A 27225-nucleotide genomic window follows, 5' to 3' on the forward strand; every position below is an offset into this window, starting at 1 on the left:
AAAGAAAGAAAGAAAGAAAGAAAGAAAGAAAGAAAGAAAGAAAGAAACATGGAAAGGAAGAAAGAAAAGTTAAGCTCCGAGAGGACAGCTCTACTACTAGTGCCCAAGACAATGCCTGAAATAAATGGGTGCTCAATGTTTTCTAAATGAATGACAGAAGAGAGTCCTCATATCACAAAAATGGGAACCTAATAGAATTTTGAGGTAAGTGTTTTTGACAAGTTTGCAGAGCCAATATCCTCAAATAAAAAGTACTGAACTTGATTTTATATGAAAGTAATCATTAGTTAAAAATAGGATTGTTTGCCATTGTTGTGGTATTTTAGATACAAAATTAAGTAAGGGATTAAAAAGAATAAAGAGTGGTATATGTGAGTGGAAGATGCTCTTCGTTCTTATACCAGAGTCCTCTTAGCATTTGTGCTTCATAAAACTAAATAGTATTTCTGGATTCTTTCCATTCTGGTGCTGTTCATTATAATTTTTGCCGTGAAACAAATTAATTCATTTTCTCTTCTTTGAGAGAAAACGAGATGATCAACTTCCCTGTCGCTTTGGTCACAGTATTAATTTATATCTATTTCAAAGCTCACATGTTAAAAGAAATCTGACTTACCACAGGCAGCAAAGTTTTTGTGCTTGAATCAAATCACTAAAAAGACATTTTTTTAAAAAACTTTTTTACATTTCAGAGCCCCAAGATCCTCATTACCTAACCTGCATAACTGTGCTTACAGTTTAATTCCAAAGAAATAACTCGTCAAATCTTTCAATTATACTCTTTTCTTTTGAAACAAGTTATTTACATTTTTATGGAAATTATTTGCTATGATTGAAGATTAACAACATAATACAAGTAGTCACAGCTGTTTTTTTTTCCCCCTGTTATGTTATCTATAGGCGGAAAAAATGAGAAGCTTTGATTATGCAAATGAAAACAGAATCTATTATCTCCTTCCTGATCTATGTCCTGATCCTGGAGGGTTTTTAAGCAATGTTAGTTTCCCACATTAGGAATCACAGTCAGTTAACTACTGCTGCTAACCGATGGGCTATATTTGCAGACTCTATCAGTTTGACCCAGCTTCCAGAGCTTAATGGTCCTCCAGGCTAAAAGAGAAAGCTGATCCATCAGGCTTACATTAGCATAGAATCACACTCGAAGCTTATTGATGTGTGTTCAGCGTAACTACCACCCCCAGAACCCAGCTCAGTCCATTATTTTCATTTTATCTCAAGTCATTTGTATGGTTGTCTGCCCCAGTTAAAGCTCCAGCAAGACTGGTACTTAAATGAATTTGTGAGAAAGGAGACAAATGCCCCCTGAACTTTCAGCACTTTGCTATCAAGGCTTGCTAACATAAAATACTCTAGTACTCTTAGGTCCACTTAGTGAGCGTATCAAGAATAGCCTATTGCAGGGGGGGAAAAAGTCACTTAGTACCCTATTAGCCAACAAGGAGTGTAATGATTAAATGATTTTTTTAACTGTAATTTTAAAGCACTGCTCTGATTTCTGCTAAAAGCTATTTATAAAAAATAAATTTCATAACAGCTATGTCTTTCCTGCTTAAATACCTTTCTTTTTTAAAATACAGAACACACACTAAAATAAATGTTCCCAGTAATAATACATTTCATCACCTAGGGAAATGTTACATTTAACGGAAACAAGAAAAACAACAATCTATAACAACCAGGCATTTAATGTGCACAAAACCCCATAATAAGAAGGGATTTAATGTGTGCATAAACCCTGTAATGGGTTTGTATATAATCAGGCATTTGAGGTATACATAAAATCACTTTAATTGTAAATCTTTAAAATGAAAATAAAGTGCTTCTGTAGCTGTTTTGAATATACAATAACTATTGAAATTCTAAAGCTGGTCTTCAAAACTATTTTTTATGAATTTACATAGTGCTTACAGCTATAATTCCAAGGGAATCTGAAAAGGGTACTGCTTCCAAACCTTTTTTTTTTTTTAAGAAGGAATCTAAGGGCTACAAAGGTGAAGTGACTAGCCTAGATCCCATAGTGAGTTATAACTAAAACCAAAAAGTAGATGGTGAATTTTCAATTTATCTGTCACTTAAAATTCAACCATATTTTTGCCTCACTGTTTGTTTTATTGCCATATGGGAAGTCAAAACCTAATCTGAGAGTCTTTCTACCACAGCTGGTTTTCCTCTTTGTGTCCATCACTATAGCCTTTGGAAACTTCATAGTACTCCAACTAGGACAAAAAGGAAAAAACTAAACACTTTAAATAAATAATTTAATCTATCAAATATTGCCATAGATGTCTTCATCTGTAATCTCTTTTCATTCATTCCTCTCATCTCCCTCAAAGAGAGACTAGACAGAACAGAAAGTTAACTTTTGCAAATTGTTAAAGCACAACACAAGGGCTAGTTTGTAGATTTAAAAAAGTTCTGACACTCACAATATGAATGATCACCTAAAAACTTCTTCCTAAATGCCGTTTTCAATTTGGAGAAACACCATCAGACTGAACCCTGCAACACACTGAAAGTAGGATTAAATATCATGGAGGACTGGTTAAAGAAAGAAGCTAACATTTATTGAGTACCTACTTTGTGTCTGACATTATTCCACTGAAATCATCTCGTTTAATCCTCTGAAACACACCAGAAGATTTGATTACTCCCAATTTACAATCTCAGGAGGTGACTCAGGCACTGACTAAAAGTCACAAAGCTACCAGATCCTCATGCTGGTCTCTGAACCCCGATAAATCTGACCAAAATGGGGCATGTTCCTGGGTTATACCTTTGGGCATGCTGTTTCATGCTTTCAAGGGAATCTTGGGGCTTACTGTGAGTTTTCAGAGAGACCACGTTATCCTTCAGCAAGTCATGGAGGAACTACCTATCTCAGCTTTGTCAAATCTGGAATTTTTGTCCTGAGAAGAGAATTTTCAAGAGGAAACCAATTACTGAGACTTTCTAATCTTTCTTTGGTTTCTCTCCTTATTTATCTCCATTTTCAAAGACTCTTACACACTAGGCACTTTTAAGAATATGACTTAAGGCAAGTTGGCACTCTCAGAAGGAGCTCTTGACCTTCCTTGGCTCTCATCTTTTGGCTAGAAAGTGGTACATTTGCAAAAGGAAAGTCACTTCCATTTTTAAGTATACAAAAATGCATCTAACCATATATGGTTTTGCTTGTATGTAGAAAATGACTCTGGAAGTATACAAAAAAAAAAAAAAAAAAAAAAAAAAAAAACTGGTCACTGTGGTTGCTTCCAAGGGAGGTGAACTGAACTAATGAAGGGCCAGGAATGGGAAGGAAACTTTTCGCAGTATACGCTCTTGTGAACTTTGAATCATAGGAGTGTACTACCTACTCAAAACATATACATCTACATAAAAACATATGTAAATCACATTCAACTGTCTTTATGATGAATGTTGATCAGTATCACTGCAGCTGCAAGCTAAAGCAATAATTATTTTATGAATCCTGTACTTTACTAAGCATTTTAAATAGAATTTATTCTAACAATACAGCATAGAAACCTATTTGAATGAGTTAGAGATAGCATCCGAGACACTAGCTTTGTATAAAACACTCTTGAGCTGGGGAAAGAGGAATCTTAAAATAGGAAAATAGGATAATTGATTACTGACCTTCCAGAGAAGAAAAATATTTAGCATGAGGATTTCTGCTCCAATTAGAGTCAAGATCATGAAGGCAAGGACAGGTAGAGTGCCTCAACCAAAATATTTTTTCTTATGAGCTCCTTCTTCCTAACCATATTTACCGGTAAAATAAAAAAGAAGAGAGTTATTGGTGGTGATTTCTTTACTTTTCACCTAGTTCATTTCTTCCAAAAGAGAGAGAGATGACATGTAGAAAAGAAAGCTGGCTGTAGTTAAACCTTTTCATTCTGAGACAGTGTTGCTTCTTTTACAAGCATGTACAAATTTTTATAACAAATTTGAGAATTAGAGAGAGGGTTAAGAGGTCTAAAGAGGTCAAGAAAGACCCAAATATTCTTCTACAGCAAATAAAGAGCTAAATATCCACTAACAACCTATTCTTTACAACTGTGAAGATTCTGTTATTTCTCTTAATAAAAGAACTAGAATGTTTTCCCAACCCTATAATCAGGATGCGGCCAGTTATATCTAACTTAACACTTCTGTTATAAATTTAAGTCCTCCATCACTAGTGAAAATAGCAAACACTTTCACACATATACCACAAAGATATAAATATTTTTTTCATTCAAGTTCCATTTTTCAAGAGTCTAATGAGTACTAGCAATAGATTAGGATTCATGTTGATCTGACTTTCATAGAACAAATATTTGAATTATACAAGGTACAATTTAGGTTACAAAGATAGGCAATATACAGCATGTCCCCTACTATCATGGAGTTTACTAAAAGGGTAAAAGCCATGATTTCAACCTTTTATAAATCTGACCCCATGCTACTTAATATTTATGATTGATAAATGTCGTCAAATCAATCTGAGTACTCACTTTGACTTTCTCTTCTCAGTTAGGATAACCAATAACTTTAACCTTTCAGTTAAACACTCAGATCTTTAAGAGCATTCCAGCTATAATGGATTTTGAAATTATTTCTTTTTAATTAGAAAACTGTAAATAGAAATAGAAAATGAATTTTGAAACAACAAAAATAAGAGATTACTTGTATCAAGCTCTTTCTAAATGCCAAGCATTGTTCTGAGAACTTTATTTTTGAGAGACAGCGCGCACATGCATATGGAGCGGGGGAGGGGCAGAGGGCAAGGGAGACAGAATCTTAGGCAGGCTCCAGGCCCAGCATGGAGTTCAAAGTCAGGTTCCATCTCACAACTGTGAGATCATGACCTGAGGAGAAATCAGAAGTCTGGCGCTTAACCGACTGAGCCACCCAAGTGCCCCTGTCCTAAGAACTTTAAATGTTTAACTCATTTGATCCTTATATATAAAACCCAGAAGGTAGATGTGGTTTTTATTAGTTTATAGATAAGGGAACTGTGGCACAAAGAAGTTAAATAACTTGGGCAAAGTTATACAGCTAGTAAGCGATGAGGCTCAAACCAGGGAGTCAGTCTCCAGATAGAATATTTCTTAACTACTACACAATATTGACTCTCAAGACACTAGAGTTTACTTTGAGAACTTTTCAATGGGTGTGTTTCATTGTCCCACATCCCATTAAATTCTTCCAGCTGCAATGGATGATAATTGGGTTGGAAACCTTCTCAGTATCTTGCAAACCACTGCCATATCATATTTTCCTCAAGCCGTCCACAGTGTATCATGGCAACACAATTTCTTCTCCTTTTCCCGCACTGCTCAGACTTAAAAGTATAGTTTAAAGGGAGAGGGGACAGAAGGATTAAGCCAGATAATACAGAAAGCACTTACTAGAATCACTGGTGACTTCCTTCATCCTGCCCGTCTTTAGCACTAAGCCTCCTAAAAAACATCTCTCTAGGCTTGGCTTTGACATCACTAGTCCTGCTTTCATTTTGCCACTAGTTTCCTCCCCAAGAATAACATCACCAAATGTGACAAATTATTTATTTTTTTAATATTTATTTATTTTTGAGGGGGGGGGGGAGGAGCAGAGAGAGACAGAGACACAGAATCCAAAGCAAGCTCCAGGCTACAAGCTGTCAGCACAGAGCCCCACATGGGGCTCAAACCCACGAACCACGAGATCATGACCTGAGCTGAATGAAGTTGAATGCTTACCCAACTGGGCCACCCCGGTGCCCCAAATGTGACAAATTATTTTATTAATTCAGCACCTGAGTACCATGGGTACCTTCTCAAATTATTCCTCCATCAAGAAAAATATCCTTCAGGTACTTGGGTTAGTACCCCAGGTTGCCATAGAGAAGCAGGGCTAATATGATAATGCCCTTCTGCCTCATACAACATCTCCTATCCACAAGTAAACCAAGATTTCGAGAGGATCACTTCACAACAAAATCAAGAGCTCAAAGTTCAGGCTATAAACTGATGTCAGTTGCTAGAAATAAGCTGGATCCTGTTAGATGAACAATAAATATCCTCTCTAGCTTTAAATAAAATGTTTATTGAGGTGCACCAATTCTTTCATGTCAGGAAATTCCTTTGATTCACTGATATAATACAATTCTAAACGAGAGTACAGTAGTGACCTAACATGAAAGCCTCTCCAAAAATGATTGACTTGTACATAGATTGACTTGTACAAAGACTGACTTGTACATTATGTTCAGGGACATCATGTCTTTCAAGAGAGAAGTAAAATAGAGAAACATATGGGGAGTGAAAGTCTACTGACTATTAAAGATGATCTGCAGGGCACCTAGGTGGCTCGGTGGGTTAAGCATCTGGCTCTTGGTTTTGGCTTAGGTCATGATCTCACGGTTCACGGGTTCAAACCCCAGTCTCCAGGCTGATAGCACAGAGCCTGTTTGAGATTCTCTCCCTCCCTCTCTCTCTGCCCCTCCCCCACTAACTCTGTCTCTCTCTCTCAAAATAAATAAACTTAAAAAGAAAAAAAGATGATTTGCTTTATTTTCCTAATTTAAGGCATAGTCCCTAAGCAAGGCTAGCACTCAGGCACTAGCCCTTTGGGGACCCAGAGGAGGTGCCCTGGAAGCAGGGAAGGGCAATGAAGACCCATGAATGGAGGTTCCTGGCAATGTATTTGGAAGGGGATGACTCTGACATTTGTAAATTTCCATCACTGCTATAGACATAGGTTCTTTTATGGGTTGGAACATGATCGGATAAAAGGAGAAGTATTCAATTTACTTACTTAACTCACCCAATTTTTGAATAATGTATTGCTGCTTTATTCAGATTACATTTAACACAAGTCCTCAATGTTGAACCTAAAGTTCCTATCTTAAAAGCCCTAATAATTAGCTGCACTTAGAAAAAACAGCAATTAAAAATCTCAGGCAAGTTTTGCTATAAACAGGAAAAAAAAGAAATAATTTACTCTATTATTTTGATGAGTTTTTAAATATACCTATTTTATTTAAGAATTGCAGAACAAACATCTCCAACTCTTCTGAGTTGCCAAAATCGGATGTTACCATCCCCTCAAAAGAATTTCTCCAAAATATACAGTCCGGCAGGTATTTTCCTTCTTTCCTTCCATGCTATTCTAATTGTTAATTCCATTAAGACAACACTGCCTCAAGCTTTATGTCCATTTCCAAAGACTCTCTTATTTCTAAAAAGCTACTTCTTTTAAACTCTGAAAGACTAAAAAGCAGCAATGAAAAACACATTCTATGGTAACTCTTAAAGTCATTTTACTAGACTGACTCTTTCACCCATGGCAGAGGAAAAAAAAAAAAAAAGAGGAAATGTGATTTTAAACTGAGGTCCTAGAGATGATGTCTAAGTAATTCATTAAAATATGCATTAGAGTATGATCCTATACTCTAACAGTGATGTCAGTCCCCCAGAATGGTCAAATTTACTTTTAATAAAAATGTGTGCTTTATAAACTACAGGATACAAATTTCCTTAAACTAAACTGAATCCACGCTCTATCCTAAAGATGACAAAAATTATCCCAGTAGCTGAATTTCATTGCCAAGCTGTCAACTTGAATTTCTTCTGTTTAAAAATAGCTGTTCATTACATTCAGTAATGGGCTGTCAAAGCAGTACAGCACTGAACCTGTATCATACATTGAAGCAATTGGGCAATGTGCATTATTATGTTTAGATTATTTGCATTCTTTACGAGGCCCCTGGGCTAATTTTAAATGAGATGGTTCACTTGAACTAAATCAAAATCTATTTTATTTTACCTTAAAGCCAATACCTATTTTCCATTTATGACTCACCAGTGTAAGCACGTTTAAGACAAAAACCTCATTGAATATATTAGTGTAAGTAAACATGCACATACATGTGTTTATGGGTTTGTATGTGGTTTTGCTCCCTGTAGTCATATCTATTTTTAATAATAGATGATTGAATTACAACACCAGGCACACCAAATTAGATAATATTGCCAACATGTGAGCAAACATTGTCGCCTCCATGAATACATGATAGGTTGTTAACTGGAAGCATCACTCCTAAAGCATATAGTCTTTGATATTTTAGCATAGTGAATCAATTAGACATCTTTCTAACTAGTTAATGCATAATAATTCACCATATAATTTAGTATGGGGTATTGTGAACAACTCTAAAAAAGCACATGAAATCCACAGCTGGACCATTCTTCCACAGCATGATATCATAACCCCAAAGGCATGCAATAACAGCTACAAGATATCAAATAGATGGCAACTCCACGGGCCACAAATGACTTGCAAATACCTCTAATGAATGCAAGGACCAGGTTAATATATTTTTTTATTTTTTTATTTTCATGTCTTTATTTTCATTAATCCACAGATGCTACTGGGAGAGTCATATGAGAAGAGATTACAATAGTCATGATATTAAAAAAATAAATCTTACCTTTAAAAAAATCATCTCCAGATTCCTACCACGAAATACCAAAGGCATAATGATTTGCAAACTCATAAACCCCATTGTTGGAGAAGGTAAAACATTAGCAATTTAGCAGGATTAAATTCTGTAAGCCAAATCTGCCCCCCCCCCCAAAAAAATATTTTAGGACAGGAACAATAACGTTTCTTTGTTAAACAAACAAACAAAAAAGTATGTTTAAGAAAAGGGGGGTAGGCATACACACATTACATTTCAGCGTTGCTTCTGTGAGCCACCAATACATTGGGCACATGTGTGGCGAGCAGGTGAATGTAAACAACACGAAAAAAACCCAAAAGATGCAGCTATTGCATTTATTTACTTTAAGGACAAAATATTCTGACTAAAATCTGAGATAATCAGAACTATGCCTACTTAGAAGCCTGATAAGCATGATTTATTGACATCAATGCTCTTCACACTCCAAGATACAGTGGAAATAAGAAAATTTATTCTATTTTAAACTAACTCAGGTCCTCATACACATCCACATTTTATTCCTAAAGCTCTCCAAACATTTCATTTCTTTTTTTTTTTTTAATTTTTTTTCAACGTTTTTATTTATTTTTGGGACAGAGAGAGACAGAGCATGAACGGGGGAGGGGCAGAGAGAGAGGGAGACACAGAATCGGAAACAGGCTCCAGGCTCTGAGCCATCAGCCCAGAGCCTGATGCGGGGCTCGAACCCACGGGCCGCGAGATCGTGACCTGGCTGAAGTCGGACGCTTAACTGACTGCGCCACCCAGGCGCCCCCAAACATTTCATTTCATCATGGCCCCTTTAACAACACGGAAGATGATTCTGGTTAAAAATCCATTTTTGATGTAACTGCTCTATTTCAGTTAAAAATGCCTAAAATAGCTTTTTCAACCACCAAACAAATATGAATGGGGTATAGTGAACAGATTTATAATTAAGAATCAGTTTCATGGGATGAGCACTGGGGGTTATACATAGGGGATGAATCACTGGAATCCACTCTTGAAATCATTATCGCACCATATGCTAACTAACTTGGATGTAAAAAACAAAAAAAAACAAAAAAAAAAACAAAAAAAAAAGAATCAGTTTCATGTTTTGCTGGTCAAATATGTGATAATGCCAATACATAAATTATATTGTGTCTGCAATGCTTTGCTTAAACATGAGAAAACTAAAATATTTATGTTCTTTTCAAATATGAAGTTATTTTCACCAGTTGGCTATGCCATTCAGTCAAAATAGAAAACCTCTCTTTAAAACTTTATTATGAAAAGTTTTGAATATATAGCAATGTGAAAGAATTTTACAGATAAGACCCATATACCCACCACCTAGAAACTACCATTAACATTTTACTATGCTTGTATTATTACAGATCTATCTGTCTGAAAAAGTAATTTTTAATAAAAGATAAACATGTTTCATAAGAATAAAATAAAGAGTAGCAAAAAGAGTACAAATGCTTTACTGAATAATGAACCTCTGAGGTTAACAGTTACTGTTTGTGATTGCAGCCAGATTCTCATAAATTGTCAGCTCTCTTTTAAAAACTATGGTATCACTTGGTCTTAAGAAAAGGCAAACACGTTCTATGGTCACTAAATTCTAAATCTAAATTCTACATTAGATTCTGATTACCATATCTTAATTTGACGGGCAAACTATGACAGTAAGGGGGAACACATTTCATCACTTGGAAAGAATATGGACCAAAAAACAAAATATCATGTCAGTTTCTTTTTTAATTACAAACCAAGAATTGGGATGATTTTTTTTTCTAATCATCAGTATATCAGAAACCAGAACTATTCTAAAATTTAACATTATGTCTGTATAATATGCGTACATTATGAAAAACTTCAAATCTCTACTTTGTCAAAAGAATACCATCCAAGGTACTCTCTCTAGGAGCCAAATGTGTTTCTGTTACTACAATAAAATTATTTTTTTATTAACATCTAAAATTCTATCAGATTTGGGGAGTTTATATCCCTCTGCTTTTTGCTTATTTTATTTAGGTGGGAAAGGAGTTTTAAAATTTGAGTCACAAACAAGAATACCAGTTTAGCTTCTAACTTTCATTTTCTCAGAGGAACATTTGCAAAGAATGTGCAATACTGTTTCCTCCAATCCTTTGACTGGGCACTTCCTGCAAAACTTCAACAGGTCAGAGAGCACAGGGATTCAAAAGCAATAAGTAAAGCACATTTTTAATGCTCAAATAATCTATTATACATTAAAGCCTTCAGTAGCAGAAAAATTCCTAAATCTCAAAGGCCACTATGAGTTAAATAATTTTTAACCAGTTAATTTTTAACTAAAACTAGAACACTGACTTTTGTCTTATGGAAATATTTTTCATACCCCAAATTATTCTGACTCCACACAGGTATAGTGAATTGCACTATTTATTTCCCCTGCTTTCAAATGATTAAAAAAAAAAAAAAAAGGTGTAAGCTAATTAGAAGTGAATAAGTTTTTAATATTTTTCTCCAAAGTTGAAAATGACTTTAATTTGAATATTTGGTTTTGAAACTATACATGAACATGCATGGGTAAAAATGTATTTGAAAATATGCTAGTGTACACAAGAAATTCTTAACCACCATAAACTATGTTTAAGCAAGTTTGGAACGTTTCATACCGCCTTTTACCGCTTTTATTTGTTGACGAACCAACAATGTTTGGCATAATTAACGCTAAGATCTTCAAAACTCAATGGCTGAAAATAATTGCTTCTCTTTTCTTTCCTGAGTACTCTGAAGCCCAACCTAAAGATTTAGAGCTGACTGGACAAATATAAAGGATGTCAAAAACAGTGACCGCTGACATGCCATTCAAGGCACATGGAAGAGAGTTCAGGCTTGAATGCTTCTAAACTGCTCATTGGTAAGATCAGCTATCAGTGAGACGCAGTATAAGTCAGCATTATTCACTGAGCCTGCTATGACCTTAAAATCATTGCTCCTGGGGCATGTTCATCCACCAATTAGTTTATATGCTCACTAGAAATCCACTGCTCAGTAAATGCACTGGTCTCTCATTCCACAGTGTTGATGAAGTGTGTGTGATGGCTTTCTCTTCACAACTTGACCCCAAAAGCTGACCTATCTCAAGCTGGAGCATTCAAGTCACTTGAGCACCCCTTGGTTATCATGGATTTTGATACTTTACTTAAAAAACAACCACAGTTTAACTGATTGGACAAACACAAATGTTACCGTGACTATGAAATGCCATATGCAGAACAAAATAAAAATTGGAACTGAATTTTCCAGTCGTAGTCACAAAGTGTAAAGTCAAACACTCGCTAATACTTTTGACAGAAGAAACAGCTTTGCTGTTTTTAAACAATTATAATTAGCACAACTCTGCCAAATCCTACCTTTTCTAAAATTTTGAAAATATTCACCTTTTGGGCAGGGTAAAATCCAATGAATAAAAGGAGACATATTTGAAAAATACTTTTAAGATGATAAGACAGGATAAAAGATTAGATCTAAAAATGAGAAAAAAAAAAAAGAAAAAATCTCCAAGTTTTCTAAATATCAACATACAAAAACTGAGGGTACAGGAAAAAATTAGATATTTAAGAAGGGAACTAACTAGTGGTGGGTAACACATGGAAAAATGTCCTGAACATAATTATAAACATTTAAACAAAAGATCTGGGATGGGAGTTCTATGAGCACAGAGGCTGTTAGTTGAATAACATGTATGGGTTTCTTTTCAAATAACTTGACGATAGAGCTTGGGGACAAAACTGTCCTGATTTTTCCCCTTTGGGTTCCCACAGGAGAAGGAGATGTTCCCCTATTCTTTCCACAAAGGAAGCAAGAAACTAAGGGGTCAGCCTTGAACTCACTTCCAACCTGCTTCTTGGAAAATGATCCAATTGAGGTGTTTGGTCTTTTTTTTTTTTTTTTTTTTTTAGCAGCTTTATTTAGGTATAATTTACAGGTCACAAAATTTCATCTATTTGAAATGTACAACTCAATGGTTTATCATGAATACATGATTTACAGAGTTGTCCATCTGTTGACACAATTTTAGAATGTTTTCATGACTCCAAAAAGAAACCCTGTGTTGTTTAGCATTCATTCCCTGGTCCCTGCTAGAGGCAACTCCTAATCTACTTTCTGTCTCTATAGATTTACCTGTCCTGCACAGTTCATATAAATGGCATCATGTAATACGTAGGCTTTTGTGCTGGCTTCTTACACTCAGCAAAGGGTTTTCAAGGTTCATTCATACTATACCATGTATCAATAATTTGCTCCCTTTTATTGTTGAAAAATATTGCATTTAATATTTATGGCACAATTTGTTTATGCATTTGCAACTAGGTCTTAGGGGCGCCTGGAAGGCTCAGTCGGATAAGCGTCTGACCGGCTCAGGTCATGATCTCACGGCTCCTGAGTTTGAGCCTCGCATCGGGCTTTGTGCTGACAGATCTGAGCCTGGAGCCTGCTTTGGATTCTGTCTCCATCTCTCTTTGCCCCTTCCCTGCTCATGCTCTCTCTCTCTCTCTCTCTCTCTCTCTCAAAAATAAATAAACACTAAAAACATTCATAAAAACAATTGGGTCTTATAGCAACGTAAAACAATGCCTGAGAACAATAGTTTGTAACATATGCTTATAGATAATTAGTGAAAAATCACCTTACAGATGTGAATTACGTGTTAGTTATTTGTGCATTTTCAGTTGGGTGAAGTTGATTGACTTGCAGAATTAGCAACATCGATTTTATAAGATATAAACCATGAAATTGCTAAACTTCAATAACACCAAAAATTAATCACTCTGAAAAGGTGGTGAAAATATTCAGAGAATAATATTTAATCACTTAAATTAAATATAGGCATGCCTCATGACCCAGCATCCTACTCCTGAGTATAGAGCCCAAAGAAATTCTCACACAGCATCATTGACTGTGGTAGAGAATTGCAGGCAATCTAGGGAGTGGACAGGCAAAACATGGTAGATGCTTATCATGAAATACCATGTACTTACCAGAGGCAACAAGCTGGATGAATATGTAGCAATGAGCAATAATGTTAAATGAAAATAACTGAGAAACAAAATATAATCTCGAGCATAATACCCATTATATAAATTCACAATACACAAGCCAATCAACAGAATGCGTCTTATAAGAATACACTGAAACAAACATGAATAAAAAAAAAAGAAAACGGCCATGCAGGACCCATGATGACAGTGTGTCACAAACTGAAAAGTGTAAGTTACTCAACACTTTGTATCTAGGGTCACAGTAAAAAAAATTGGGGGTATTATTTTTCAAAAATATTTGCTGTCCCTACCTGGTAAAGATTATACTTTTCCACACTATTAACAACAAGCTTGGCTATATAAATTGCTCTAGGCAATAAGTTGTGAAAACAAGTGTCTGAGGCCCAGCACAGCATTCATTGTGTCTCTTTTCTATCTCCGACAATTGTTCTGGAATTTGCTTCATCATCCTAGGTCCCAGATTGAAGGCAATATGGACCAGAGCCACAATAAACCCAAGATAAACATGCACACGAAAGAAACTTTGGTGTTTTAAGCCACTGAAATTAGGTAATAGGCTATTTGTTATTCCAGCACAACCCATCCCATTATGACTGATACATTCACATATATCTACATGATCATTACATCTCGTCTAAGCTTATTTATCCAAAATCACTGCATGGTGCTAATGTTATGGATATAGGTTGGAGGGACAGAAATACAGCCCTTACCTCTAGAGGTTTTAGAAAAGAGATAAAACAAGAGGAGAATAAGAGAAATCAATTACTCTAGTGAAAAGCACACTCTATGAGTTATAAAATGTGGGTTTTAATCCTACTCTTCCCATGTATTATTCAAATGCCTTAAGCCAAATCTCTTAACCTCTCTGAATCTCAGTTTCCTTATATGAAAATTAAGGAAGGGTGTATTCTAACCCCCAAGGTTTTTCTAATTCTGAGGCTCCACGTTTCTGTAATAAAGCAATATTTTAGAGGGGTCATATATCCACTAAATAAAAACAGAACTTTACATGAAGGTAAATTAAAATTCTTTACTCTTGTCTTAAATGGTATGCCACACCAAAATTTTATTCACTTGTCAGGAATATGAGTTACACTAAAGAAAGAACATTTGGGTAACCAAGTATAGACACTGCCTTCATAAATGCTAAAATGAAAAAGGAATAAGCAGAGGCCCAGATGTGGGAATTATTCATATGCATGACAATAAAAGCAAAGACACAGGTGTGGCCATAATTCCTTGCGTTATAATGAAGAATGGCAGAAGATAAGCCTTAGGGCAAAGACTGATTGATGAAAGGTCTCGATCTGGACCAAAAGCATGCAGGGTACACAAGAGGTGGAAAACAGAGGTGGAAGGAGGCCACTGGGTCTGAACTTAGGTTGTTGAAGTAAATGAGAATATTAGGGAAAGAACAAATCCAGGAGACTCTGAGAATAAATCACCACCGAACCTGACATAATTGACATTCGAAAAATACTCGTTGACTGGATACAGATCCTGCAACTTCCAGCGAAGAAATTTTAGGGGCACCTGGGTGGCTCAGGTGGTTAAGCATCCGACTCTTGATTTCGGCTCATGTCATGATCTTGTGATTCATGCGTTCAAGCCCCGCACAGGGCCTGCGCTGGAAGTTTGGGATTCTCTGTCTCCCTCTCTCCCTGCCCCTCCCCTGCTCACACTCTCTCCCTCTCAAAAATAAATAAACATTAAAAAAAAAAAAAAGAAATTTTACTTTTCCGAAATATGTCCACACCAAACACAATGACCAATTTATTTGATGAATCATATTACCAAGACCCTTTCTCTTCCAGTAAACATCACCTCCCATAAGATTAAGACCCCAAATAAATCATTTCGGGATTTTTCTACCACCAGACGAAGAACAGAGTGTGTGAGAAACAAGCTACTTAATGCCTCATGTGCCTTATCATGCCTGCCTACCCATGTCTCACGCCATCCCTAACCCTAGCCCATAACTGTCATGCTAATTACACACCAAGCTTAGCAGCCTCGTAACACACTTACATGTATAGCTTCTTGGGAATAAGGGAGAAATTCTGCTTAAAGGAAAAGCAATCTATGCATGTTAAGCTCTTATTCACAGTTCAGCAAATGAATTCTGGCCTCAAAATTACAAGTAATAATGGGCAGTCTGTTATCATTTCTTTCTTTAGTGTCTTCATCATCATCCAGGTATCTCTGGCTTTAGGGTTAGTCATGTTTCAATCAGTCTACTCTTACCACGATGCTATGTCCTTCCCTGCCTCTAGCCATTACTGATTTCTCTCATTCCTAACATACGTAGCCTTTGTTTGGAAGATTTTACATTTGATGGTCATCAGTTTAGCATTTAATATTTTTTGTTTGTTTGTTTTAGGTTAAATAGTGAGTATACAATGGCTACTTGGGCACATGGAGGGCAAGGAATGTCTTTCTCAGACAGATTACAAAAGTTCTACGAAAGAACACAAGTTATAGGAGTGAGAGAGGATTCAGAGTATCCTAACACTTCAAAAAGAAAAAAAATCAGTGAATGGGACTAATAACATAGACTTAGTTCTAATCAGCATCTTTAAATTCATAGTAGCATTTGACTTATAATAGTGCTCTGCGTATTTTACCTTTGCCTTCCTGGGGCAGATATTATTAATTTTGTTGATGTTATTGTTATTATTATTATTAGGCAAGAGAACATAGGGGTTAAAAGATCCTCTAAGCCACACCTTCAGAGATAACTGCAGGCCCACCTGACATCTTGATTTCAATCTCTGATACCCTTGACCACACAGTTTAGCTCTCTTGAATTACTGACCCCCAAAATTTGTGAGATAATACATTTTTATTTTTGTTTTAAGCCACTGGATTTTGAGGTAATTTGTCATGCAGCATCAGCTAATTAATATCCTGCACCCCACAATGTACCCTTCTTTCTCACTGGCCAGAATCTATCACAAGGTCACCCACCCAAGGGAGTGCAGATAGTATTTTCACTGGGCACATTCCTGCCCTAAAAAAAAAAAAAAAAAAAAAAATCTAAGTTCCCAGGGCACCTGGGTGGCTCAGCTGGTGAAGCATCCAACTCTAGATTTCATAATGATCTTATGGTTCAAGAGTTAGAGCCCCACATCAAGCTCTGCACTGACAGTGTAGAGCCTACTTGGGATTCATTCTCTCTCTCTCTCTCTCTCTTTCTCTCTCTCTCTCCCTCTCTTTCCCCCCCCCCCCCCACTTTCCCCTCACTCTCTCAAAACAAGTAAACTTAAAAAAAATCCTGAAAAAAAATCTAAGTTCTGGTTCTGTTATTAAGGAAGAAGGTAAAGGCAATGGACAATAGGCAGGCAGCGGTTCACCTTCTACTTCAATTCAGTCTTCTCCTGGAAGAAAAAAATCAGTCTTCAGAAAGGAAGGGAAAGATGAGCAACATAAAAAAGAAAACACAGGCCAGAATAGGTGAGGAAACAACAGAATATCTAGTAGCTGCCTTAGGAGGGTTTGAATCTCCAGAAAAAGCAATCTGTATTTCACCATACTAAGTAAGTTTAAAACTGGTATCTATAATCTGCTGTCAGGAATCACACTGAGGAATCATGACAAATGACTGAAAAGAAGGAAACGGGAATGGATGTGCTGTTTTGATTTCCTGGGAAAGATAAATAAGTACACATAAAAAAATAAGTACACAAACTTGAACAGTAGTTTGACATCCATGATAAAATTCTGTAACTGACTTAACTACGTAGTTTATATATGTTTAGCAAATGACGCCATGTTCAAGAGTAGACCAAAACACATGCTAAGAACATGTGGGAGTGTCAGAATGCTCTTTCTTGCCCCCAAGCTTGCCCTTGACTTTTCAATATTTTTAGCAGTGACTTAAGACACAAAAGGGATGCCTATCAAATGCTCATGTGACACATCTGGGAATGATACATATAATAACAGAATCAAAATTTTAAATGATCCTGACAGCTTATAATACTGTCATTCATACATCCAACAATTCTAAGAAGTTATTTCACAGATTTCATTTTCGTCTCCTCACAAAAGATACTAAATTCGTCGGGGGCAGGACTGAATCACACACTTTTTTCAAAACCTCCTATGGTATCCATCACAGTGTTGGGAACACAGAAGGTATTTCATTGATGTTTAGGGACTTGAGTTGAACTGTACCAAGTACAAATGTAGAAAAGTTTAGAATAAATCTGTCATCTGGGCAACATAACATCCTCTTGTTTTTCCCTCACACCACATCACTTATCTCCTTCACAAAGACCTCTTCAAAATCAAATTTTTCCAGCACACCCTTCCTGAGCCGCCTTCAGCCCTTTAAAGAAAGACTGCACTGGAAAAAAACTTCGGGGCTATTTCAAAGCCTTGTTACTTTTTTCCTTCTTTATTATTTGTTTCAGTATTATACCCGGTCTGTGCCGTTAGACTTCAAGCTAGACTTCAAGCTGCTTCCATGTGTTTTAAAGCCTTTCCCGTACATATGGAGTGAGAATAGACGCACACCCCCTTTGCAGAGCAGCACAACATAACATTTTCTTGTTACAATTCAATATCATTGCAGCAAGATAAGCACACCCCATAGTCTCATTTAACAGACATGAAGAAGTCAAGCTCTATTGTTCAATGTCACAGCCAGCCAGCCCTGCATGATCAACCTTTATTCTTTTCTGGCTTCATTATGAGGATGATGCCTTTCAACTGTGGTGACTAAATCTGTTAAACTACAAAGCAAGAAATTTATAGAACCTTTATACGAGTAATACTGAACAGCTTAAATGTAAAACCTACAATTAAATTCCAAAACTAAGCACTTCACCCCCAAGAAAATGCTAAGTAGTTCTTCAGCAACATTCCTGATTTACATACCCCCAAGATGACAGCAGTTATATACATACATGCTGCAGCGATATTAATAGTAATTTTTTCAAGTAATGTTCAATATAAAACATGGTAATATTAACCCATGCGTTACAAAACTAATAAATTGCCCCCTGGCATACCAGGGACGGGAAGGGTGCTTTTTCATTTTCGAAAAGCTTCCTTTTGTCAGATGAAAAGCCCCAAGAGTAAAATATTTCAGTATAGTTCTGTGATAACAATGGATATGCCATTAGATTACCATACAAGTGAATAAAGCACCAAATGATAGCGAACATTTTTTCACACTTTAGATTTTGATGGGAAATGAGTCTAATTATTTATTCATAGACTTTTCCTCTAAGGAATTCAAGGCACTATATTTTAAACCTTCCAACACATATTTCCTAAGAGCTAAAATCTAGCAGGTAGGACAGAAGAACACGTGGCACGGAAGAAGATACAGAAAAGCAGCACAAAAGAAAAGGGAGTTGGAAGAACTCAAGCATGTCTGAAACCTGAGGTGGTAGATTTTATTCATTCTTCTCTTCTTTCAGTCATTCAGACATTTATTGAGCACCTATTTTAAGTCTAGGTCTGTGCTAAACGTTAAGGATATAACCTTACCCCGCCCCAGCTACAGACGCTCTCCAGACAGAGGCACGACACACACACAGTGATAATGACAATGGGCGCTAAGTCCTGGGACAGAAGGATGAAGTAAGTACTGTCGACGTACAAGGGAAGGAACCCCTGGCCTGAAGGAATTTGGAAAGGCAAGTAGGCAGCATTTCAACTGTACCTAGAAAAGAGTAGTAAAGTCTGTCAGCAAATTGAGAAGAGCATCGTCAAGGCAGAGGTAATATCACACTGAAACACAAGCTGTCATCAAAAAGTGTGGCCCTCATCAGAAAGTTGAGAAATACAACATGGCTTATAGGCAAGAGATGACCTGGAGATGTCATTTCTAGATGTGCCTAGAAATCACAGGCTTCAACTCTGTACTAGGAATAGACTGTAAGAACGCCGTAATCGTGAAAACCTTGGCGCTAATCAAAGAAAAGTGAACTGATCTAAACCACACATATATATAGTTATACATTATATTAAAATACATGATTTTATTACATACATATTTATATGTGTATATGTATTATATGTATTGGTTATATATGTGCGTGTCATATATAGTTTTAAGTATATATTTGTTTTATATATATAGACCCAATGTGTGTATACACACACACACACACACACACACACACACATACATGTAACAAATATATGCATTCATATACACACACACATACATGCAGCTCTATGGGAATTATAACCTATGCTATTGGGCTTCCGATCCATGCTCCGCTAGGGTCACTGAAGCTATTGTAAGGCAATTGGGAGAGCTGGGTCACATACACCTTATCCCTCATTCACCTCATCTACACAGCTCCTTCTTCTCTTAAATTCAAGTCTCTCAAGTGAAGATGAATATCCAGGCCAGACTCTGCTGACGTTCTTTATCCCCAAGCTGCTACCAGCATGTCCATCCAGAAACAAGGACACTACCTGCTTCCCAAGGGCCAGCTTTGAAGGCCAGCCCAACATCTTTTCTTTAAAGTGCTATGGGGCGGCCTCTTTTGCTTCCTCATCAATCCTATATATATATATATATATAGTTGCCCACAGAAGGTGCTGAAAGAAAGGGGGAAAAAACAACTGTCTTAGAGGTCTACATAAAGAGAATACTTTCCTTCCCTTTATATCATTTCAAATATAAAGACTCCCATATCAAAATGCACAGAAAACAGTGGCATATAGAATAGACATAAAAAGGCAAGAATGAGGTGCAGCTGTCACCTTCTGCAGTAAAACTAGTTGGTATAAGGAAATATATACGTACAGAGTTAGAAGGCAGAAGGCCTAGCACTAAATTTGAGTTATCTCTATAACAATTCACTAAAATTAAAAGGTATACAAAGGCATTATATTGCTCACTCTGTGTTGGGTTAAAGGCACAAAAAAAGAGAGAGGGGGAGAGAGAGAGAGAGAGAGAGAGAGAGAGAGAGAGAAGAAGAAGAAGAAGAAGAAGAAGAAGAAGAAAGCACAAGAAATGGGTTAACCAGACAACTTGCCTTTTTTATACAGTTAATCATCTATATTTACTGAACACACAAAATGACACCTACCATGGGGGAAAGCAAAGACAGAGTTTTAGTTCTCAAGAGTTTTCCAAAATCTTTTTTTTTAATTTTATTTATTTTGAGAGAGAGAGAGAGAGAGAGAAAGGGAGAGATGAGTGGGGCAGGGGCAGAGAGAGAGGGAGAGAGAGAATCCCAAGACCCAGTGGGGAGCTCAAACTCACAAACTGTGAGATCATGACCTGGGCTGAAGTCATGACGATGCTTAACCTACTGGGCCACCCAAGCGGCCCTCAAGACTTTTCTATTTGCAAGCTTAATGATACGGGCTGAGGATTAAGACCTCATTGTCATCATTGTGATCTAGCCTGGATCTTATCACCCAACAGCACTGATTTAGGTAAATTATTAGTCATAATTTAAAGGCCAAAGAATTGTCTGATCCTGAAAACTCATGATACAGAGAAAGAGTAACCCCTTGTTTTCCAGCAAGCCAAAAGGCCTGAACCTCAAGTATCCAGAAATCTCAGATCGAAAAAGAGACTTGAATATAAACATGCAAAGAGTCACAACACAAGAAAAGTGTCCTGATATGTAACAGGGAATAAACAAGCAAGGGAAAAAATCCTAACAAAGCAGGACCAAAGCACTACTTCAAAGGAGAGGACATGACCTAACAGATGAATCCCTGAGGTGCTGGCCAGGTAAGAACAAAGTGTAACGCTAATATTCATCTCATGACGTGGAATTCAAATTAGTGGAACGGGCAAGACTAACGTAAAATCGGCCATTTTGAGAACACAAGGGTGGGCTAAAAGATGTATAGATGTATACCCCCAACAAAAGAGAGATTCTGTGAAAAATAATGCCAAGATATTCAAAACGGACAATGAGAAAAAAATCAGAGAACAAAGGTTCTACGATTAGAATCAACACAAGTAGTATCAAATTGTCAGAATGTGAGATTCTTCTGTGAAAAACGAATGTCTTGGAAACAAGTGCTGCTTACCAGATCCTTCTGATAGACATGTATGATCCCTGCCCAATATAGTAGTCATTAGCCACATATGGCACTGAGCAAACGAAATGTGGCTAGTGGACTGAGGAAATGAATTTATAATTTAAGGTTTTAAATTTTTAATTAAGCTTAATTTTAAAAAGCTACGGGGTTAGTGGCTACCACACTGGGTAGTGCAATTTAAGCCTTAAAGAGTTGGGGGACGCCTGGGTGGTTCAGTCTGTTAAGCGTCCAACTCTTGATTGTGGCTCAGGTCATGGTTTCACGGTTCATGAGTTTGAGCCCCACACTGGGCTCTGTGCTGACAGTGCAAAGCCTGTTGGGATTCTCTCTCTCTCTCTCTCTCTCTCTCTCTCTCTCTCTCAAAATAAATCAATAAACTTAAAAAAAAAAAAAGACTTAAAGGAGTTTGTTGGTCCACCTGGCTGGCTCGGCTGGTAGAACATGTAACTCTTGATCTCACAGGGGGCGGAAAAGATTACTTAAAAAAAAAAAAAAAAGAGTATTGTTACAGATGTAACAGTGGAACAAGTACATGCTTTGAAATCAGACCTGGGTTTCAAATCCCAGCATTAATATTTACTAGCATTTACTAGCATTGTATCATGGGGCAATCTGAATGTCAGGTTCTTAATTCCAAAAAATAAGAATAATACTGTATTTTCTATTACTGCTACCAACACCCTCTCTATCCTTAGAAAAGGATAGCACAGGGGCACCTGGGTGGCTCAGTCGGTCGGGCGGCTGACTTCAGCTCAGGTCATGATCTCGCGGTCCGTGGGTTCGAGCCCCGCGTCGGGCTCTGTGCTGACAGCTCAGAGCCTGGAGCCTGTTTCAGATTCTGTGTCTCCCTCTCTCTGACCCTCCCTCGTTCATGCTCTGTCTCTCTCTGTCTCAAAAATAAGTAAATGTTAAAAAAAAATTTTTAGAAAAGGATAGCATAGTCTAGCTTTCAGAATCTTAAGATTTCCTTAAGGAAATCAGAAGCTGAACTATATACATGGGACCAGAGGATACACCATCCTAAGCCCTAGCTGAAACGAGTACATTTTGATGAGACCTATATAAGTCAAAAAACGTTTTCCATTCCCTCCCACATCAGCCCCTTCATCTCCAACCAGCCCCGCCCTGTACCATAAGAAGCCCTATCCCATGACATGGAGACATTATCAGAAAAAATGAGAATCTTGAACCTTGAACCTGCCAATGAGAACTTTGCCTCCAATCAAAAAATGTTTATTTCAGGGTTTTTATTCAGTAACTTCGTTGTTGATGCCTGACACCTCCTGACCTACGGTATTTAGGAAGACTGGAAAAGTTTTCAGACGGACCCAGTATGCTGACACCTCTTAAATCCAGACCAGAAGAGAGGGGAAACAACTAGAACCTATTCTACCAAGAAGTTTTTCTGTGACAAGGAGCCAAAAAGGAGGTGGGTGCCAGGGGACTAGAACAGTCGCTAGGATGGAAATCAGGTCAAGAGGGAATTATTTTTAACAAGGGAGGTACGATGGCATGTTTGTGTGCTGATGAGAATGATTCTATAGAGAAGGAGAAATAAGGATGTGGGAGAGAGATTAATTGCAGGATAAAGTCATTGGGATGATAAGAGGAGAAAGATCTAGGCATGCAAGAAAGAATGTACTCCAGCAAACTGTGCCCCAAAATGAGAGTTTTTAATGCTTTGATGACAGCTGATGGTGGTTTCAACTGGAGGCTCCAAAAGGCAGTTGGGAGAAAAAGATTGTGGCTTCAAGAACATGAACCAATTGGGCCAAACAAGTATACCTTTAACTATAGTTGTTTATTCAGCTCCTACCCCTTTGCTCGAGTTATCAGGCCAATGGAAAATAGCTACAACAACTTTTAAAAATTTGTTTTTAATGTTTATTTTTGAGAGAGAGTGAGAGACAGAGCATGAACGGGGGAGGGGCAGAGAGAGACAGAGACACAGAATCTGAAGCAGGCTCCAGGCTCTGAGCTGTCAGCACAGGGCCCCATGCAGGACTCGAACCCATGAGCTGTGAGATCATGACCTGAGCTGAAGTTGGATGCTCAACCGACTGAGCCACCCAGGTGCCCCTAGCTACAACAACTTTAAAACAATCTGTTGAATGAAACAATAGAAGGCTGCAACAGAATATTGTGAGGTTACAAAAACAAGGGCACCAACCAAGTTTAGGGAGGCACTGAGGGGATGTTGTTCAGTCTTCCTAGAAGGGGTAGTATCTGATCTGAGTTAGACAGGAGGTTTAGCTGGGGAGAAATAAGAAACAATCCCATGTAAAGGCAACAAATGAGGCAAAAAAAAAAAAAAAAATTGCATCTGAGTGGAATTTAATATTCCAGAAGTATAAAGTATAAAGCTAGATGTAAGAAATAAAACTGAAAACACAGGTAAGGTACATACCTTTAATACCATATTAGAAACCTAACTTTATGTCACAGTGTTTCTTAAACACAATTATTCTTTAAAAATAAAAAAAACCTTTAAAAATTTTGAGGGGCGCCTGAGTGGCTCAGTCAGTTAAACATCTGACTTCAGCCCAGGTCATGATCTCACGGTTTGTGAGTTCAAGCCCCGTATCGGACTCTTTGCTGACAGCTTAGAGCCTGGAGCCTTCTTTGGATCCTGTGTCTCCCTCTCCCTCTCTGCCCTACCCCACTTGTGCTCATACGTGCACACACACTCTCTCTATGAGATAAGCATTAAAAAAAAAATTTTTTTTAAAGAAAAGATTTGAAGATTACTCTAATTGTTCACTAAATTATTTTTGTAATTTTAATTATATATGTACAGACATAAATATTTATATTTATATTTATAGCTTTTATATAATCACAAAACCAAAACAAATTTACAAATTCAAGTTCAAGGCCATGTAATTTAAACCGAAGTCATCCATTTATTGTGATGGATAATGTTTTACTGAAACCAGATTTAATAGTAGGAAGATGTAAATCTAGTGTTATCTTTAATTTGAAACAATGTACAAATGAATGGTTACAAGGACAAACTTTGAAGCCAGGCTGCCTACATACAAATCTCAGCCTGCCATTTATTAGCTGAGTGGCCATGGACAAATTATTAAACCTGTCTATGCCTCAGTTTCCTCATGGGGCTAAAAGTACCTTCCTCATGGAGTTACTGCAAAGATAGTGTGAATTAATACATGTAAAAAACTTAGAACAAGGTAACAGTAAGCACTTAAATTTTAGCTATCGATATTTTTTACTTCAATAAAACCAGATATTGGTGGATATCTGGACCAGATGACATGAAAAAAAAAAAAAAAAAAAAGGCCCAGAAGTCCACAAAACCAGAAATTTGGAGAAGGCAGTAGTTCTCTGAATCCTATTTGGTTACGCCTCCTAACTGTATCAACTAACAATGATAAAGTAGATGAATCCGAAATACAATTTCAAGTAGGTCTTTTTTTTTTTAATGTTTATTATATTTGAGAGACAGAGTGTGAATGGGGGAGGGGCAGACACACACACACACACACACACACACAGAATCTGAAGCAGGCTCCAAGCTCTGAGCTGTCAACACGGAGCCTGACACGGGGCTCAAACTCACGAACAATGAGATCATGACCTGAGCTGAAGTCAGATGCTTAACCGACTGAACCACCCAGGCGCCCCAGGGTAGGTCAGTCTTTTAAAGTTTGATATGATGTACCGGGCTATACACTGCCATGAGTTGCACATGAACCACTATGTTGTCAAGTCCCAGAAAAACAAAACACAAAGAAAGATAAATGAGCTTTAAAAATTCTAGAGGTTTGCTTTAATAAACACTACCAAATATCACCATCACTCTGCCGCAACAACCTTGCATTTTGGATTTTGGATTTAGTTTTAATACAAAAACATGTGTGTACACACACACACACACAACACACACACACTTATATACATATTGGGTTGGGGAAATTTAAAGAGAAAGCATAACTTTAACCGCAAGTAATACCACTATTATCAAGGGCCATATTTTAAAACTTCATCCCATAAAAAATAATTACATAATGATATTTGAAATACTAAACTAACAAAGTCTGTATCTTGAATTTTAGAAACACTGGCTCATAAAAGCGTTGTACCTAAAAAATGCCCCAACAAATTAAAATATTGTTTTCCTAGAATCTACACTGTAAAACTGTGTGAACGAGTAGTACAATACAAAACTGGAAACAAACGACAGCTAATGACTTGGGTAGAAAAGCAGTTTTAGAGACAAAACCATTACAACCTTTTGCTGACATCTCATCTTTAACTAAACTCCTACTAATTTCTATATATTTTTTCCATTCTCCTTTTTCAGTTCTATTGTTCCTTTCTAACAAGTTGCCAAGATGCCATCTGGAACCGCTCCCTCTTCCCTTTCTCCCCACGTCTGGTTTCCTCTTTCACCAATTCTGTCACCTGTACTTTCTCAATCTCTGGAATCCACCCACGCATTTCTCCCCATGGCCACATCACCAGCCTCCTAATTGTTCTCCCTGCTTGCTCTCCTCCAGCCCATTCTTCATGCTGCAGCAAGAGTGAAAAATGTTTCTAAAGCACAGATTTGATCACACCACTCCGCTAGCTCCCTATTGCCTTCAGGATCAAGTTCATTCTCGTTGGCATTGGGTACAAAAGGCCTTTCACCATCTGGGTTTTCTCCTCTCTCCAGCCTCACCTTGTTTCTTCCCCAGAACTCATGAACTGTGAGATCATGACCTGAGCCGAAGTCAGACGCTTAACTGACTGAGCCACCCAGGTGCCCCAAACTCAGTTTGCTCTTAAAGTGGCTGTGAAGACTGAATGAGATGATGAATGTAAAGCATTTGGGATAGAACCTGGTACACGGTAAGTGCTCAGTAAACATCAGTTGAAAATCACCTGTATGTCAGACTTTGGCAGTTTAGTTTAGTGACTGAACTAGTCAAATCATTTAATATCCCCACTACTGTAAGACTGTATGTTTGGTCAATTGGGTATTACTTTTTTTAAAAAGGAAGGGCAATTTACAATAGCCAAATTATGGAAGCAGCCAAAGTGTCCATTGACTGATGAATGGATAATGAAGATGTGGTGTGTGTGTGTGTGTGTGTGTGTGTGTGTGTGTGTGTGTGTGTGTATAAAATGGAATATTTACTCAGTCATAAAAAAAGAATGAAATCTTGCCATTTGCAATGACGTGGATGGAGCTAGAGAGTATAATGCTAAGCAAAATAAGTCAGTCAGAGAAAGACAAACACCATTTGATTTCACTCGTATGTGGAATTTAAGAAACAAAACAAATGAACAAATGGGGAAAAAAGAGAGACACAACTAAGAAACAGTCTTAGCTATAGAGAACAAACTGATGGTTACTGGGGGGAGGTGGGTGGGAATGGGTGAAAAAGGTGATGGGTATTAAAGAGTTCACTTACTGTGATGACCACGGGGTAATATAAAGAATTGTTGAATCACTGTATTATATGCCTGAAACTAATAGAACACTGTATGTTAATTATACTGGAGTTAAAATACAAAAAAATAAAATTTTAAAAAATAAAAAGGACACGAAAATAGGAACAAAAAGCCAGCCTCACTACCTAAATAATGACTCAAAATTCTTGTCTCTATAATTTGATACTGTGTGTGTGTGTGTGTGTGTGTGTGTGTGTATCTTTT

The 27225-nt window shown here is 37.2% G+C and overlaps 1 protein-coding gene and 1 long non-coding RNA gene across 7 annotated transcripts in view; both read right to left on the bottom strand.

Moving 5' to 3' along the window:
• CAMKMT (calmodulin-lysine N-methyltransferase) overlaps positions 1–27225 on the bottom strand; it is a 413830-nt gene that overhangs the window by 299800 nt on the left and 86805 nt on the right. The window lies entirely within an intron of this gene.
• LOC121016357 (uncharacterized) lies at positions 15209–26634 on the bottom strand. The gene is made up of 3 exons (XR_005784242.1): positions 26145–26634; positions 24243–24253; positions 15209–15221 (listed from the first exon to the last, which is right to left on the bottom strand). It is a non-coding gene; the product is annotated as an uncharacterized LOC121016357 (long non-coding RNA).

This window comes from Herpailurus yagouaroundi, unplaced genomic scaffold (assembly GCF_014898765.1).
Source record: "Herpailurus yagouaroundi ecotype Mexico unplaced genomic scaffold, PumYag 210, whole genome shotgun sequence".
NCBI classification, from domain to species: Eukaryota; Metazoa; Chordata; class Mammalia; order Carnivora; family Felidae; genus Herpailurus; species Herpailurus yagouaroundi.